We start from the raw sequence: 16,568 nt of genomic DNA on the forward strand, positions 1-16,568 counted from the left end.
TATTAGTTGGGTTTGAACCACAACGGGAACTACTGATCTTTATTTTTGTGATTTTTTTTTTATGGCAACAGACTCCTTTCAAGAGTGGTTTGACCCATAGATCCACAGGTCCAACCTTTTTTGCAGAAGGCTTTCCTCCTTGGTGACTCCTATCTTAAGTACATCCCAGAATGGCCTGGGCCCCCTTAGCCACTGATGAGTGATAGACGTTTTTGAATGAGGAGGTCATCCAGGATTGCCCTTTGGAATGCCAGAGTTTCTGACCCAAATTTTATTTATTTTTTTAATTTGGGCCAAGCCCTCGACATGAGGAAGTTGCACATATAACAGCAGAAACAATACTGAATCGGAGTTCCCGCTGTGGCTCAGTGGTTAACGAACCCGACTAGTATCCATGAGGACGAGGTTTCGATCCCTGGCCTTGCCCAGTGGGTTAAGGATCTGGCGTTGTGCTGAGCTGTGGTGCAGATTGAAGACGAGGCTCAGATTCCGAGTTGCTGTGACTGTGGTGTAAGCCAGCAGCTACATTTCCGCTTAGACCCCTAGCCTGGGAATCTCCATATGCCACAGGAAAAAAAAAAAAAAAAAAGCTGGATCCTTAACTGCTAGGCCACCAGGGAATTCCTCACCCAAATTTTTTTTTATATAATTTTTTTTATTTTCCCACTGTACAGCAAGGGGGTCAGGTTATCCTTACATGTATACATTACAATTACATTTTTCCCCCACCCTTTCTTCTGTTGCAACATGAGTATCTAGACAAAGTTCTCAATGTTATTCAGCAGGATCTCCTTGTAAATCTATTCTTTTTTTTTTTTTTTTTTGCTATTTCTTTCTTTGGGCCGCTCCCGCGGCATATGGAGGTTCCCAGGCTAGGGGTCCAATTGGAGCTGTAGCCACTGGCCTACGCCACAGCCACAGCAACGCGGGATCCAAGCCGAGTCTGCAACCTACACCACAGCTCATGGCAACGCCGGAACGTTAACCCACTGAGCAAGGGCAGGGACCGAACCTGCAACCTCATGGTTCCTAGTCAGATTCGTTAACCACTGCGCCACGACAGGAACTTCTGTAAATCTATTCTAAGTTGTGTCTGCCTAACCCAAATTTTAAAACATAGGCTCCACTCCTAGTGGATCTCTCCAGAGATATTATAAATTAATAACCATCTATGCAAATCAAAACTTCAGGACATATTTCACAATACATGCCTTTAACAAAGTTACCAAATACTATGGACTGTCCTTGAAAATAAGCGATACTTGGGAGTTCCCATCATGGCTCAGTGGAAACGAATCTGACTGGTATCTAGGAGGACACGGGTTCAATCCCTGGCCTCACTCAGTGGGTTAAAGATCCAGCGTTGCCGTGAGCTGTGGTGTAGGTCGCAGATGCGGCTTGGATCCCGAGTTGCTGTGGCTCTGGCGTAGGCAGGCAGCTACAGCTCCAATTTGACCCCTAGCGTGGGAACCTCCATATGCTGAGGGTGTGGCCCTAAAAAGACGGGGGAAAAAAAAAGGGGGGGATATTTGGAGTTCCCTTGTGGTGCAGTGGGTTAAGGATCCAGTGTTATCCCTGCAGCAGCTTGGGGGGCCACTGTGGTAAGGATTTGATCCTTGACCCAGGAACTTCCACAAGTCGTGAGTGTGGCCAAAAACAATATGGGATATTTGATTGTCACAACATTTTATTCTCTGCTTCATATCTTTCCCCTTCTGTGCAGATTAAAGAAAAATGAGTGATGAAGCACACAATTAGATCAAGGCTGTGATTAGCAAATGTACATGTAAACACACGAAAAATAACAAAACAGAAGTTGTAATTGTCTTAGGAGACTCCATCTCCAGAGAAGAGTCTTATTAGGAGTTCCTGTTGTGGCTCAGCTGAAACAAATCCAACAAGGAACCATGAGGTTTCGGGTTCGATCCCTGGCCTCGCTCAGTGGGTTAAGGCTCTTGCATTGCCATGAGTTGTGGTGTAAGTCGTAGACGTGGCTCAGATCCCGCGTTGCTGTGACTGTGGCGTAGGCCTGGGAACCTCCATGTGCCGCAAGGGCGGCCCTAAAAAGCACACACACAAAAAAGGAGGTTTATTAGGTTATTGCTTTTTTTGTTTTGTTTTGTTTTGGTTTTGTTTTTTTGTCTTTTTGCCATTTCTTGGGCCGCTCCCACGACGTATGGAGGTTCCCAGACTAGGGGTCGAATCAGAGCTGTAGCCGCTAGCCTACGCCACAGCCACAGCAACTCGGGATCCGAGCTGAGTCTGTAACCTACACCACAGCTCAAGGCAATGCTGGATCCTTAACCCACTGAGCAAGGCCAGAGATCGAACCCGCAACCTCATGGTTCCTTGTTGGATTCATTAACCACTGAGCCAAGACGGGAATTCCTAGGTTATTATTCTTATGAGATTTGTGCAGACGGAGAGAATCCTGAAGGAAGGTAGAATTATCATAGCTTCCTCTGCTGCCTTGTACCTTCACTCCTCCACCTTCACTCGAAATCTCTTCTTTTGAGGTTCATATCATCCAGCTGGGAGACCTTGTTCTCTGCCTCAATGCATCATCCAACCTTCCAGTCATTCCTCAATGTTAACTTTTGGTTTGGGCACATAGGTCTGTGTCTTCGTTTCCTTCATCCTTAAAGATGAATGCCTCATGTTCCCTCAATTTCTTCAATTCTAATGACTTTTGAATCTATGGCAGTTTCCACCCATGACCATGCAAGGGAGCTTCCCAGGCCCTGGACCAGCTCCATCTCTAAGTCCAGTGCCCAGGATTCAACTCTCTGACCCATAACTTTAACCCCTTCCAGCTTTCTTGCTTCCTTACTCCCATTTCCTCACTCTTCTATCTTCTAGAGGCAAAATAATCCTGTTAATCTTTTTTCAAACTCATTTTTTTTTTTTTTTTTTTGGCTGCACCTGAGACACGTGAAGTTTCAGGGATCAAATCTGAGCCACAGTTGTAACAACGCCAAAGCCTTAACCACTAGACCACCCGGGAGCTCCCTTTAAACTATCTTGATTTTGCTTCTTTTCTAACTAATCTTGGGTTTTGGCTTCACTTGGTCATTTAAACTTGATCATTTAAGAGAGTTCCTGTCATGGCTCAGCGGAAACAAATCTGACTAGTGACCGTGAGGACGCGGGTTCAATCCCTGGCCTTGTTCTGTCGGCTAGGGCCTGCTGTGGCCACCATGAGCTTTGGTGTAGATCACAGATACAGATGGGGGCTGGCGTTGCTGTGGCTGTGGTGTAGGCTGGCAGCTGCAGCTCCAATTTGACCCCTAGCATGGGAACGTCCCTGTGCCACCAGTGAGGCCTAAAAAAGCCAAAAAAAAAAAAAAAACCTAAAAGAATCTGGCATCAGAGTTCCCCTTGTGGCACAGTGGAAACAAATCCGAGTAGTATCCATAAGGATGCGGGTTCAATCCCTGGCCTCACTCAACGGGTTGTGGATCCGGGGTTGCCATGAGCTGAGGTATAGGTTGCAGATGCAGCTTCTATCTGGCATTGTGTGGCTGTGGTGTAGGCCAGTGGCTACAGCTCTGATTAGACACCTAGCCTTGGAACTTCCATATGCCACAGGTGCGGCCCTAAAAAGCAAAAAAGAAAGAAAGAATCTGGCATTTTCACTGCTGTGGCTCAGGTTGCTGCTATAGCTTGTGTTTGATCCCTGCCCCGGGAACTTCCGCATGCCATGGGCATAGCAAAAAAGAAAAAAAAAAATTGTTACAGGAGATGGTAAAGAATGTGACAAACTAGAGAAGCATAAGTCTGGTCCAGGTCCAGGTCCAGGGCCATCACTCAACCCAAGAAACATGCTATTGAATGTTTTGACAATCTCACAAAGCCTATGAATCTCTTCTTAAAATAATTTTTAAATGCATAGAATATTTTAAAATAAATACATAAAATAAAGGCATGTACACTCAACAAATCTGTAATAGAAGAAAAGTTTCCCCAGCTCAGTAAATGAAAATCTCACAGCTAACAGCATACTTAGTAGTGAAAGACTAAAAGTTTTTGTCCAAAAATCAAGACAAAGCTACCCACTCTCACCACACTTCTGTTCAATATTGTACTGGAATTTCCAGTCAGGGCAATTAAGATGAAAGAGAATGAAGGCATTCAAGCTGGAAAGGAAAAAGTAAAATTATCTTTATTTACAGATGACATGGAGGAAATCCTAAAGTTGCTAGAACTAGTAAATGAGTTTAGCAAAGTGGTAGGATGTCAGAGCCGAATACAAAAATCAATCATATTTCTATGCACTAGCAATGAACAACCTGAAAATGAAATGAAGATAACAATTCCATTTACAATAGCAGCAAGCAACTGTTGCCGGAACTCGGCCTCTGCTCACTGGTGCTGAATAGAAACACAGAGTGTTGGGCAAAGGAGAAGAAAAAAAGAGCTTATTGCTTTGCCAGGCAAAGGAGGGTCACAGCAGGCTAATGCCTTAAAGAATTGTGCCCCCCTAAGGAGAGATTGGGAGATGGTTTTGTAATTTTGAAAGTGAAAAATAGGGCTGCAGATAAGGATCAGGGTAGAGGCAAGATTGCATTATTTTCAAAGCTGGCGTTCAGTGGTCTAGTGGTCTTCTTTCTGGAATAAAAAATGCTTCCTTGACATCTTCCATTCGTTGGGGGGTTTACTTTTGTAGAAGAACTCAAAGATATCGTTATCCATATCCCTTGAGGAGGGACCAAGGTTCTGCTCTCAAAGCTGCACTATTCCTTCTTTCTTTCTTTTTTGTCTTTTTAGGGCCGTACCTACAGCATATGGAGGTTCTCAGGCTAGGGGTCCAATTGGAGATGTAGCCACTGGCCTACATCACAGCCATAGCAATGCCAGATCCGAGCTGCATCTGCAACCTATACTACAGCTCATGGCAACGTTGGATCCTTAACCCACTGAACGAGGCCACGGATTGAACCCGCCTCCTCATGGATGCTATTTGTGTTCGTTAACCGCTGAGCCACGGACGCAAACTCCTGCACTATTGCTTCTTGATTTCTCCTCTCTGTTCTCTGCATCCCCTCCCTTCCCTGATTAGCCCTTTGGAACCCAGGGAACGTCCAGGGCCAGGGCCATCACACAACCCCAAGTTTTTAGGGAAGTTTATTCCCTAAAAACAAGTAATAGGGGACATAGAAAGGCTTGTGTGCCTAGGAGCCGCACAGGGCACTAGCTCAGTTACACAAGAAAAACGAATCTTAAGGAATAAATTTAACCAAAGAAGTGTTAGATTTGTACACTGAAAACTACAAAACATCACCGAAGGCATCAGCAAAAATGACAGACTAGCAAACTCTAAAAGTTTGTCACTCCACAAAAGCAGTGAATAAACTGGCAAAAACTGTCAGAATCAACTTCCCTGGAACTCTGAATACTAATCAAAATTTATAGGAAACAGGAACGCATAATCAAAAAAGAAGTATCTGGATCTTGGTAAGAGAGTTTTGTGGTGTTTTCATCTACTCTAGCCCCATCTTTCACCCTCCAGCTCTAGAAGACCATAACTTGCATTCCCAATATAGGTTCCGAGTACCAAAAGGAGAAGAATGGACGCTATTCTCAAAGAACTCTGGTTGTTTCAATTGCCCAGTGGCTCCCTGAAGGACTAGCTCAAAGGGCTTGCCTTTATTGTCCTAATTCAGAACTCTCCCAGTGTGGAGAAAAAGGAAATTTCCTACACTGTTGGTGGGAATGTAAATCGGTACAACGACTATGGAAAACAGTATGGAGGTACCTCAGAAAACTAAACACAAAACTACCATATGACCCAGCAATCCCACTCCTGGGCATATATCTGGACAAAACGTTCCTTGAAAAAATACATGCACCCATATGTTCATGGCAGCACTATTCACAATAGCCAAGACATGGAAACAACCTAAATGTTCACCAACAGATAAGTGGATTAAGAAGATGTGGTAGGAGTTCCCATTGTGGTGCAGCAGAAGCGAATCCAACTAGGAACCTCGAGGTTGGATCCCTGGCCTCGCTCAGTGGGGTAAGAATCCGGCGTTGCCGTGAGCTGTGGTGTAGGTCACAGACGCAGCTTGGATCCTGCGTGGATGTGGCTGTGGCCTAGGCCAGAGGCTACACCTCCGATTGGACCCCTAGCCTGGGAACCTCCATATGCTGCGGGTGCAGCCCTAAAAAGACAAAAAGACCAAAACAACAACAACAAAAAACAAACCCCAAAACAAGGATGAAAAGTGCAAGTTTACTATAAATGCTGTAGTTGTTGTCCTTACTTTGGAATGTCACATTCCATACCTGTGTGTCTGATTGAGAATATAACTGATCTTATCCCTTTTAATTTTTTTTTGGGGGGGGGGCTGTATCTGAAATATAGGGGAGTTTCCAGGCCAGCGGTCAAATCGGATCTGCAGCTGCTGGTCTATCCCACAGTTTGCACTGGATCCTTAACACACAGAGTGAGACCAGGGATTGAACCCACATCCTTATGGATACTGGTTGTGCTGAGCCACAATGGGAACTCCGAACTCAAATGTTTGATTTCACTTCTCAATACGTGCACATTCCACCAACATCTTACTGTCAGCTTACTGATAAGCAAGGAACTCTGAGTTGCCTGGTCTGCCCCTTCCTTCTATGACATCATTTTCTGCCTAAGCGATTGGCTAATACAGAGAAGTAATACAAATAAGAAATGACGACACTGTTCCCTGGTCTTCCATGTTTCTTAGAACACCGCTGTCTTCTTTCTGGGTTCAGAGCAAGTTCTAGTTCAAATGGCAAGCATGACTTCTCAGGGCTTCTTCAGTCATACGTGTTACACACTTGTACTCATTTGTTGAACTCCCATGTATCATGAGCCCACCAGAATTCTGCACTCATGGAACATCACAGATGCTATTTATGAATGAAGTGGCCAGAACAGTGACATCTAAATGCTCATAGTTCCTCTGCTCATACATTTGCTTCATTGACCAATTGAACTTTACTTAAGAAAACCTAAATAATTTTAGAAGTAAAATTGTTAAGAATTTCAAGAGGGGAGCTCCCGTCATGGCTCAGCAGAAACAAATCTGACTAGTATCCATGAAGACACAGGTTGGATTCCTGGCTTCCCTCAGTAGGGTTAAGGATATTGTGTTGCCATGAGCTGGGGTGTAGGTCACAGATGCGGCTCAGATCTGGCATTGTTGTGGCTGTGGTGTAGGCCAGAGGCTATAGGTCCGATCGGACCCCTAGCCTGGGAACTCCATATGCTTCGCATGTGGCCCTTAAAAAAAAAAAAAAGAAAAGAAAAAGAATTTCAAGACAACAGCAGCAAAGCATGGGTTCCTCTAAATGTGAAGCCTCATGTAGAGACAGAGCAGGATGCAAATCAATTTACTTAACCTCGTCCAATAATGAAGTGCATTTAAGTTTTACTTTCATCTTTTGCTATTAGAAACATTTCAAAAACACACAAACCAATACCATGTATATACAGATTACCTAAAAATTTGAAAGTAAGAAAATATTATACTTTTTAAGTTTTATTTAATGTGCTCTGATATAATTTTTTTTTGTCTTTTTGTCTTTTTAGGGCCACAGCCCCAGTATATGGAGGTTCCCAGGCTAGGAATCTAATCAGAGCCACAGCTGCTGGCCTACGCCAGAGCCACAGCAATGCCGGATCCAAGCCACATCTGCAACCTACACCACAAGCTCACGGCAACGCCTGGATCCTTAACCCACTGAGCTAGGCCAGGGATCAAACCCACAAACTCATGGTTCCTGGTCAGATTTGTTTCTGCTGCACCAAGATGGGAACTCCCTGATATAATCTTTTTTTTTTCAGGCATTATGAATATATTTATTCTTTTTATTATTATTATTACTCAATGAATTTATTACAATTATGGTTGTACAATGATCATCACAATCCAATTTTATAGGATTTCCATCCCAGATGATATAATCTTAATTATATTTTCCGGTTGAGATTCTCATGAGCAACTCTATGATTGCTCCATGTTTCAGCCTTTTCATAGAATATTTAAGATAAATACTGGAGCATAAAACAGTACCTGCCACATAGCAAGTGCTCAATAAATATTTGGGAAATGAATGAATAAATTCCTAGGGATGGATTTGATGAATCAAATGTTATTTGTATTTACAATTTTCATGGCTGTTTCTAATTGCCCTCCATAGATATTGGAACAACTTGTATATTCACCAGTGATGCCAACACAATATGTTGGCAAGCGTTATCTTCACAATCGTTAGAAGAAATTAATATCTCAGTGGAGATTTATTTATTTATTTATTATGACCACACCCACAGCATATGGAAGTTCCCTGGCCAGGGATCGAATCCCAGATGCAGCTGCAACCTACACTGCAGCTGCAGCAGCACCAGATCTTTTAACCCACTGCACCTAGTCGCCCATGAGACTCTGCAGTCAGTTTCTTAACCCACTACGCTACAGTGGGAACATCCTCAGTGGAGTTTTATTTATTTATTTATTTTTGTCTTTTTGCTATTTCTTGGGCCGCTCCTGCGGCATATGGAGGTTCCCAGGCTAGGGGTTGAATCGGAGCTGTAGCCACCGGCCTACGCCAGGGCCACAGCAACTCGGGATCCGAGCCGCGTCTGCAACCTACACCACAGCTCACGGCAACGCCGGATTGTTAACCCACTGAGCAAGGGCAAGGACCGAACTCGCAACCTCATGGTTCCTAGTCGGATTTGTTAACCACTGCGCCACGACGGGAACTCCCTCAGTGGAGTTTTAAATGCATGTCTTTTAGTGAAGTTGAACATTTTTTCACTTATTTAAGAGTCATTCTTATTTTCCTCTTTGTAAAATTTGTTGCATCCTTTATCCATTTTTTACAAAGATTTTTAAAAAATATTTTCTTTGTGAAATATAATATACACACGGGAAAATATCTAAGTTTGGGGGTACATTTTAATAAATAGGTACAGAGCAAATACTTATGTACCCATCACCTGATCAAGAAGGGGAACACTGCCAGACCCTAAGAACAACCCCCTCTCTCAAACAAAACTCCTTCTGCCCCCTACTGGCTCTCCTGATTTTTATTGTGTTCATTTCCTTCTTTTTCCTTCTTTGATCTCCTATCTATGTATTCCTAAACCAAACAGTTTAGTTTTTCCCGCTTTTAAAGCTTTATATAAATGGAATAATACTATATATATATATATACATATTTTTTTGTATCTTGCTTTTTGTGGTCAATATTACCTTTGTAATAATGTATTTATGTTGTTGACTATAACCATACTTTATTAATTTTCATTGTACAAATATAATCACAATTTAACCATTTTATGATCGGTAGGCATTTGGGATGTTTTCTTTCTGGTTAACTGAGGAACAATGCTGCTGTGAATACGCTTTTACAGTCATTCTGACACTTAAAATCCTGCATTTTCTAATAATATATATGTAGTAGTGGGACTGCTGCAATAGAGAATGCATATCAAATTTTACTAGATTATACCAAAGTCATTTCCAAAGTGGCTGTACCAGTTTACACTCCCACCAGCCGTGTATAGGGATTGCTAGCCTTTATTGTTTTGCAGGAGATCTTTATATACAGCATTATGGAAATTAGCCCGTTGTAATATGAGCAGCCAAACACTTTTTTTTCAAGTTTACAATCCCTTTAAAGAGACACTGATGTTATTCCTCCCTAGAGGAATGAAAAAATGTAATTGGAAAAAGTGGAGTATTTTAATTTTGAAGTATTTAAATGAAAAGCAAGAGTTCTGGGCTAAACTTACCTTTTTTTAAAATGAATAATCCAATTTTATTTGTATGTTTTGACTTTATAAATGGCTTTGTTTATTTATCTAATCTTTTTAGAGCCACACCCGCAGCATGCGGAGGTTCCTAGGCTAGAGGGTGAATTGGAGCTTTAGCCGCTGGCCTACACCACAGCCACAGCAACACAGGATCCTTCCACTGAGGCCAGGGATGGAACCTGCATCCTCATGGATGCTAGTCAGATTTGTTTCTGCTAAGCCACAGTGGGAACTCCTGGCTTTTATTTTTGTTTTGTGCTTGTAGGCTATATGTTTGGGGTTTTTCGGCCAACCTGCAGCATGTGGAAGTTCCTGGGCCAGGAACGGAAACTGTGCCGCAGCAGTCACAATGCCAGATCCTAAACCCACTGAGCCACTAGGGAACTCCAATCTTACCATTCTTAATTTGCTATTATATATGTTATAAATGCAAATAATCTTATCAGAAATTTTCATGGAATTCTCTGGAAAACAAGATGCCAAATATAACAATAACAATAGTTAAAAACTGAGTATTTAGCCTGTGTCAGGCATTATTTTAAATCCATGGCATATATTAACTAATTTAATCCTCACAATATCCCTAGGAAGAGGTATGTACAATTTTTTTTTGCCCCATTTTACACAGTATTAATAAGATACTGAACTGCAGATGTTTTATAGGGCTGGTTTAAGCAATATTAATAAGCTCAGAGAAAAGATTCTTTCCTAACTGATAAAGATGTTTTCTTTTTACAATTTTGTTTTCTTTTTTGGTAATGAATGATACCATGTCCTGGGCTCCTTTTCCCCATCTTCTCAGAGCTTTCTCTTTTTTTCTTTGAAGGGAGGCAAAGTGTATATGTCTTTCTTCCGACCCTCATTCATCTCCCCTATCCTTAGTGTCACAGGGATGTCAGACATCTGCAGGCAGGACTGGGAACCAGAGGGTGCTTAGAGCAAGTGGGGAAGGGAAGAGAGAGACATAGAGAAGGGACTAAAGGCAGGGACGGTGAATAAGGAAGAATAGCTCCTTTAGGATAGGGTTTCTTAACATGGGGTTCTTTGGAAACCCATGAACATGGATCAGGAAGAGTAATATGCCTTTATTTTTGCTAAAGTCTCTAACAGAAAATTAGCATGTCTTTTCCATTATGAATGGTGACAGTACATTAAGTAGTACTAGCAGTATCTGTGATCTTTTCACCAATAGAAAACACAGATATTTTCCTGTTATATGACAATTGTTTCAGATATCTTGAAATATTATTTTTGCTCATTTACTACTTCAAAATTTATGGTGGTCATTAGGTCTGCCGTTATCTTACTATTATTTATTTTATTGGAATATAGTTGCTTTTTTTCAGATTCTTTTCCCATATAGGTTATTACAGTTAAAAAAAAATTTTTTTTTTTTAATTTTTAGGGTCGCACCCTGAGGCATATGTAATTACCCAGGTTAGGGGTGGAATTGGAGCTACAGCTGCCAGCCTATGCCACAGTGACAGCAATGCTGGATCCGAGCTGCATCTGTGACCACAGCTCATGGCAATTCGGGATTGCAGACCCCCTGAATGAGGCCAGGGGTTGAAACTGTGTCCTCATGCATGCTAGTCGGATTCGTTTCTGCTGCGCCACAGTGGGAACACTGGTTATTACAGAATATTGAGTAGAGTTCGCTGTGCTATACAGTAGGTCCTTGATGGTTATTTATTTTATATATAGCAGTGAGTATGTGTTAATCTCAAACTCCTACTATCCCTCCCCCATTGATCTTATTATTGAATGCATTTACTATAAAGCACATATATTACTATGCTACACTTTAAAAGATATTTTGAAAATTGTATTTTGCTATTACTGGTTTTCTTTGAATTCCTGCATATGTTTATTATGCATTTAAAAACATTCTGAGAAGGGTACATGGTTTGAAAAGGTTAAGAACTCTACTTTTTGGGTATTCTCTTTGTTTTCATTCTTATTGAGTAAGACTAAAGAGGGTCTCTGAAGTGAGTTGTAAGACCTGTGAGGCTCTCATAGTTTTATTATTTTTTTCTTTCCAGAGACCCTCCCTCCCTTAACTTTCATACCTCTGTTGGTAAGAATACTTTCATAATTCTGTTTTTCTTATCTCACAGACTCTCTTTCTGTTTCTTTTCCCACTCCTGGCTTTTACTGTGGGTGTCTTTTAAATTTCTATCAGGAGTTTATCTTTTAGCCTGCCATTGATCACTATATTTAGGTGGAGAGCTCTAAATCTCCCTTATTCCAGATTATCCACCCTTTCCCAAGTTCCATAGCTCTAGTAGCCTCTGGGACACATTCACTTGGTTTTACTACTGGTAGCTGGGACTGGACATATTAAAAACTAAGATTTCTCCCCAATTCTGCATGTTGTCCCACTTTGCCTGGACTACCATCTTATCTGTCCCCCTGGTTTTGCAACCTTATGATTATTTTAAAATTTAAGCCAATTAATTTCCAAAAAATGGGAATCTTTGTGAATGGTACAAAAATCGAAAGCTACAAAAGGATATGCAGTGAAATGTAAGTCTTGCTCCCATCTGTTCCCCTCAGCTCCCCTCCCAGGAGGAAACCACTGTTACCAGTTCTTAGAGCGATTTTTGATTCTTTCTTATATTGGCTATATCTCAAGCCCTTCCTTGTCTGAGATGTGTGCCTTTTCCTCTCCTGGCTCTCACAACCTTATATCCGGTTGACTTTATGTATAAGTATTTGTATGTGTATATTTTATATACATATATGAAATTTCCTCCCATGGCCTTCCGGCCTCAACTTTTCATCACGTAGCTTCCTGGATGAGGAACCTACAAGGGTGAGGGGCTGGGGTTGGGGGTGATGGAGAAGAGGATCTAAAGGGGACTTAGGTGGGGGTTCGGAGTGGCATACTGATGGGAAGCTCTGCCAGCATTTCTATTTCTTTTCCTTCCACCTGAGGCCCCCTTCCAGTCCTCATATCCAAATGTCTCTTGTTTCCAAGAGCCGAGACAGAGATAGCGAGATAGAGAGACAGAGACGCCAAGGCACCAGCATCCCTCTCCCCCTCTGTCCCGCCCCACCGCTCTGACGGACATCCACCATTAGCCAATGGAGCCCCCGATGTCCCCCGGAAAGGCCAATGAGAGACAGAGGAGGGCGGAAGATTTCCCCGCCCCCACTTCTAGGCTTGGTTGAGCCGTGCAGGTAGGTCCGGGGGCCGGGGTAGCCGCCGTTGGCACTGGTGCCCGGGGGGGTGGGGGCACAAGTCGGTAGGGGTGATGGTGGGGAAGAAGAGGCGGCCTCGACTGCTGGAGGCCGAGGGGGCGCCCCGGCCGGGAGGCGGGGAGCCGACGGGCCCGGGGAGCGGGCGCCGCCGAGGGCCCTGGAAACGGCTGGGCTGGGGGAGAGGGGACGTGGGGGGGGGGGGGCATAGGGACCCCCGCCCCGCTCCCACCCGCAGGCCTGGGCCGCGGGCTCCCGGCTGAGGGGCCGGGGGCCTGGTGCTCAGGGGGCGGGTTGGGCCGGGCCCGGGGATGGGGGCGCCGAGCAGAGCCCGGAGCGCCAGGCCGAGCCGAGGTGGGACGGACCGACGCGGAGAGGACGGGAAGCTGCATCCTGCGGGCCGCCCCCTCCTGAAGCGAGTCAGGGCAACGGCCACAGGCGCCTCTGCTCAGAGCCCACTCCCCTTATCGTCCCCTTCCCAACAATGGGTTTGGGCCAGGAAGGAGTCGCCCCACTGCGGGAAGGTGAGGGGGGGTAGGTTTGGGACTAGGGTCCAAGGTGGGGGGGAGGGGTGGGAACTCGAGCTGTCCCCTTTCTCCTCACCCGTTTGCTTTTGCGGTGGAGATCATGGAGTGGCTTAAACCCTCCCGAGACTTGGGTCAAGAGTCAAACTGCCCCCCCCTACCTCACCCCTCCCCAATCCGTCGAGCGGTGAGGAAAGTGATGCCAAGTCTTCGAAGCTACTGTGATAAACGCATAGCAAGAACAAATCCACTCCAGAGGTTTTTATTTTTAATTTTTCTTAGAAATGAGGGTACTATAGTCTTTAAATTTTTAAACATTTATTTTAGAGAGGTGGGTGCTGTTATTTTTGTCCCTATTCGGGCAAGCCTCCATTTTAAGTAAAACAGTAACTGGTTAAGCTGGAATTTTCATTCAGGCCTAGGACTTGAACAGGGATCCTACAAGAGGTCATTTAATCCATCCTCCTGCCTCCACACAACCCTGCCTCCCTCCCATCCCCAGAATTAAGTTATTTGGTCTGCTTTTAAAGATCTCTAGGCAAGAAAGATCTCATTTGTTTTATAACACTTCGATCAAGAATGGATTGTATTTTTCATGTAGAATGGACTCTGCAACTTAAACTTAAGAAAATTTAGGACAATCAGAATGATCAGAGAGGTTTTGGTTTATTAAGTGAAATTAAAGGTTTTGATTTATTAAGTGAAATTAAAGGGTCTTTTTTAGGTGATCTATTAACAAGTTACTTTTTAATAGTGCTTATGAAATACCCTGGCTAATCATCTTTCTGTCTGGGGAAAATGGTTTTGGTTTTCTAATTATTTGATAACCAATTTTTGTATTATCTAAAATATGTGTTACATATTTAATCCAATTTTATGTAAAAATATATTTCTGCGTATGTATGGAGATGCATATATCACACACATTTGCCCCTTTCCAAAGGGGATGGTATTTTCTACATCTTTTTAAGATGGTGAGCAAATAGTACTTCAACTCTCTGTCCAGATAGCTTAAACTGGAGTTCCCATTGTGGCTCAGCAGTTAATGAATCTGACTAGCATACAACTCTGCTTCGACCCCTAGCCTGGGAACTTCCATATGCCATGAGTCCGCCGCCCCCCCCCCCCCCCGAAAAAAAGCAGATAATTTAAACTGTTTGCTTATTCTTGATTATTTTTTAATCTAAATGAAAGTCTTCTCTTTCAGATCCTTCTTGAAACAAAAAAATTTTCCTACCTGCTCATACTTGGTGACAGAGGGGTTACTAAGACTCCCTTCTTGGTCATTTCTGAGTATTGTCTGAACTATTCCTGACACTATGAATGCTGTTTGGATGCCTCTTAAGGTAAGATGTGTGTGGGTTTTTTTTTTTTTTTTTTTAATTAAAGGTCTCACTGTATTTCTTTTTCTTTAGAATTGAGGATTTTTCTAATTCTTGAATTTGCAGTTCGCCTTTCCCTTGAACAAACTGCTGTTGTGTTTGCTTCTGAGGATTGATCAGTTCCTCTTTACTTTGTATTGCTACTGTTCTTAACTACTGATATTCTCAGATTACAATAATGTGTTTATTTTTTGACTTTAAATTATGACAGCCTACAAAGTTATAAAACTGTGTTCCCAATCTCAGTAGGATGGATTGGCAATTCAAACAGCCAGGTCCACTTTCAAACAAGTGCTTTAGTGTCATAGGTGCTAGGGTGTGTCCCACTCTTGCAAATCTGAAGCTGATTCATGTGTTACAAAAGATGTGTCACTAACCATTTGTTTACTCTGAAACTTCATTTTAGTATATTAGAACATTCTAAGACCTGTTCCTCTACGTGTATAGTCTGTCGGAGGGTTCTCCTGCTACTTCCTAGTCCTTTGCATGTGAATTTATACTATTTTTCTCAACAGGTAGCACTTTGTGCAAATTTTCATCTCATAGGATAAACCTCTTTGGGGCAGTGTGGACACATGAAAAAGCTCTTATTGATGTGGTGGTTCTCCAGTCTCTTGGTTACTTCTAGTTTCTTGTACATAGATGGCCAAAGGACTCTCTCCACTAGAACTAAGCAGAGGACAAAGCTTAAGATACATGTAGGGAGGAAACAGGGAGGGAGGATGGAAAGAAAAGATATGGAATGATGCAAGGCCCCCACCAGCTTTACCAGGTGGTACAGGTTGCCTTCTTCTGGAGCTAGATTCTAGTGTGGCTGAGATTGTTTTGTGGTAATCTGCTCTGTGGAATTCCAAATTAATGCAGTGAATAAATCAGAGGTTAATGCAGTCTCTATAAACTAAATATTTGGATTGTGGGAAATTTTTAGGTAAATATAGACCGAGTTATCATCTTCATTTGTGTTCTGACTGCTATTGTTGGATAAGGAGAGCTTATATTAATATGAAGGAAGCCAGAGTGACACAGTTTTTCCAGCTACTCTCCCTGTGGAGTTGGAGGGGTTGCATGGGGAACCAAGCCAGAAGTCCTGAACCCATATGAATTGGAGGACCGTGTACAAGAATATTTCTCTTTGGTATTGAGTGTTTAGTGCCAGAACCTGGCAGCCTCTGTTACTTTTAGGAAGAAGGCAAGGGGATATCAACAGGTACTAGTTCCCCAGAAACCCAAGGAACTGGGGATCAATACGTTAGATTTTATTTTACAGTCACCTTGGTTTTAACTAATAAATTATATACATAGAGGCCTGCTTTTTCTGTGCATGTATCTGTAGCTATGATAGCTATATCTATGTATAGTGATTAAAATTTTACCTCTAAACCTCTGAACCTGGGATAAGTTCCACAGTAACCCTTGAAATTGTAGCAAAGGCCTGTGGCATGACAGGAATACAGAGTGAAGGCAGTGCTCCATACCCTGTGAGTTATCACTTGTTAACTACTTGTTAATGATGTGGCTGCCTTAACTTAATTCTTTGATCAGTGGAAGACCTCTTCTGAGTCTAAATACATTTTTTATTTGCTAACATTTTTCCCTCTCCTTTTATGACTTTAAAAACCTTAACAGCTGTAATGTTTGGTTTGGGCAAGGGAAAAAAGG

The 16,568-nt window shown here is 42.7% G+C and overlaps 1 protein-coding gene across 4 annotated transcripts in view; it reads left to right on the forward strand.

Annotated features, from left to right (window-relative positions):
- Nucleotides 1-12,954: 12,954 nt before the first annotated feature.
- Nucleotides 12,955-16,568, forward strand: part of KANSL1 (KAT8 regulatory NSL complex subunit 1) — a 196,907-nt gene continuing 193,293 nt past the window's right edge. Inside the window, exons 1-2 of one of the 4 annotated variants that reach the window (XM_047758720.1) lie at nt 12,955-12,985; nt 14,735-14,873. The gene's annotated coding sequence lies outside the window, so the exon portion shown is untranslated. Of the gene's footprint in view, nt 12,986-13,346; nt 13,528-14,734; nt 14,874-16,568 lie in introns of those variants that run through there. The other 3 variants (XM_047758723.1, XM_047758721.1, XM_047758718.1) reach the window with 3 other exon arrangements.

The sequence above is a fragment of the Phacochoerus africanus genome, chromosome 14 (genome assembly GCF_016906955.1).
Source record: "Phacochoerus africanus isolate WHEZ1 chromosome 14, ROS_Pafr_v1, whole genome shotgun sequence".
In the NCBI taxonomy this organism is placed as follows: domain Eukaryota; kingdom Metazoa; phylum Chordata; class Mammalia; order Artiodactyla; family Suidae; genus Phacochoerus; species Phacochoerus africanus.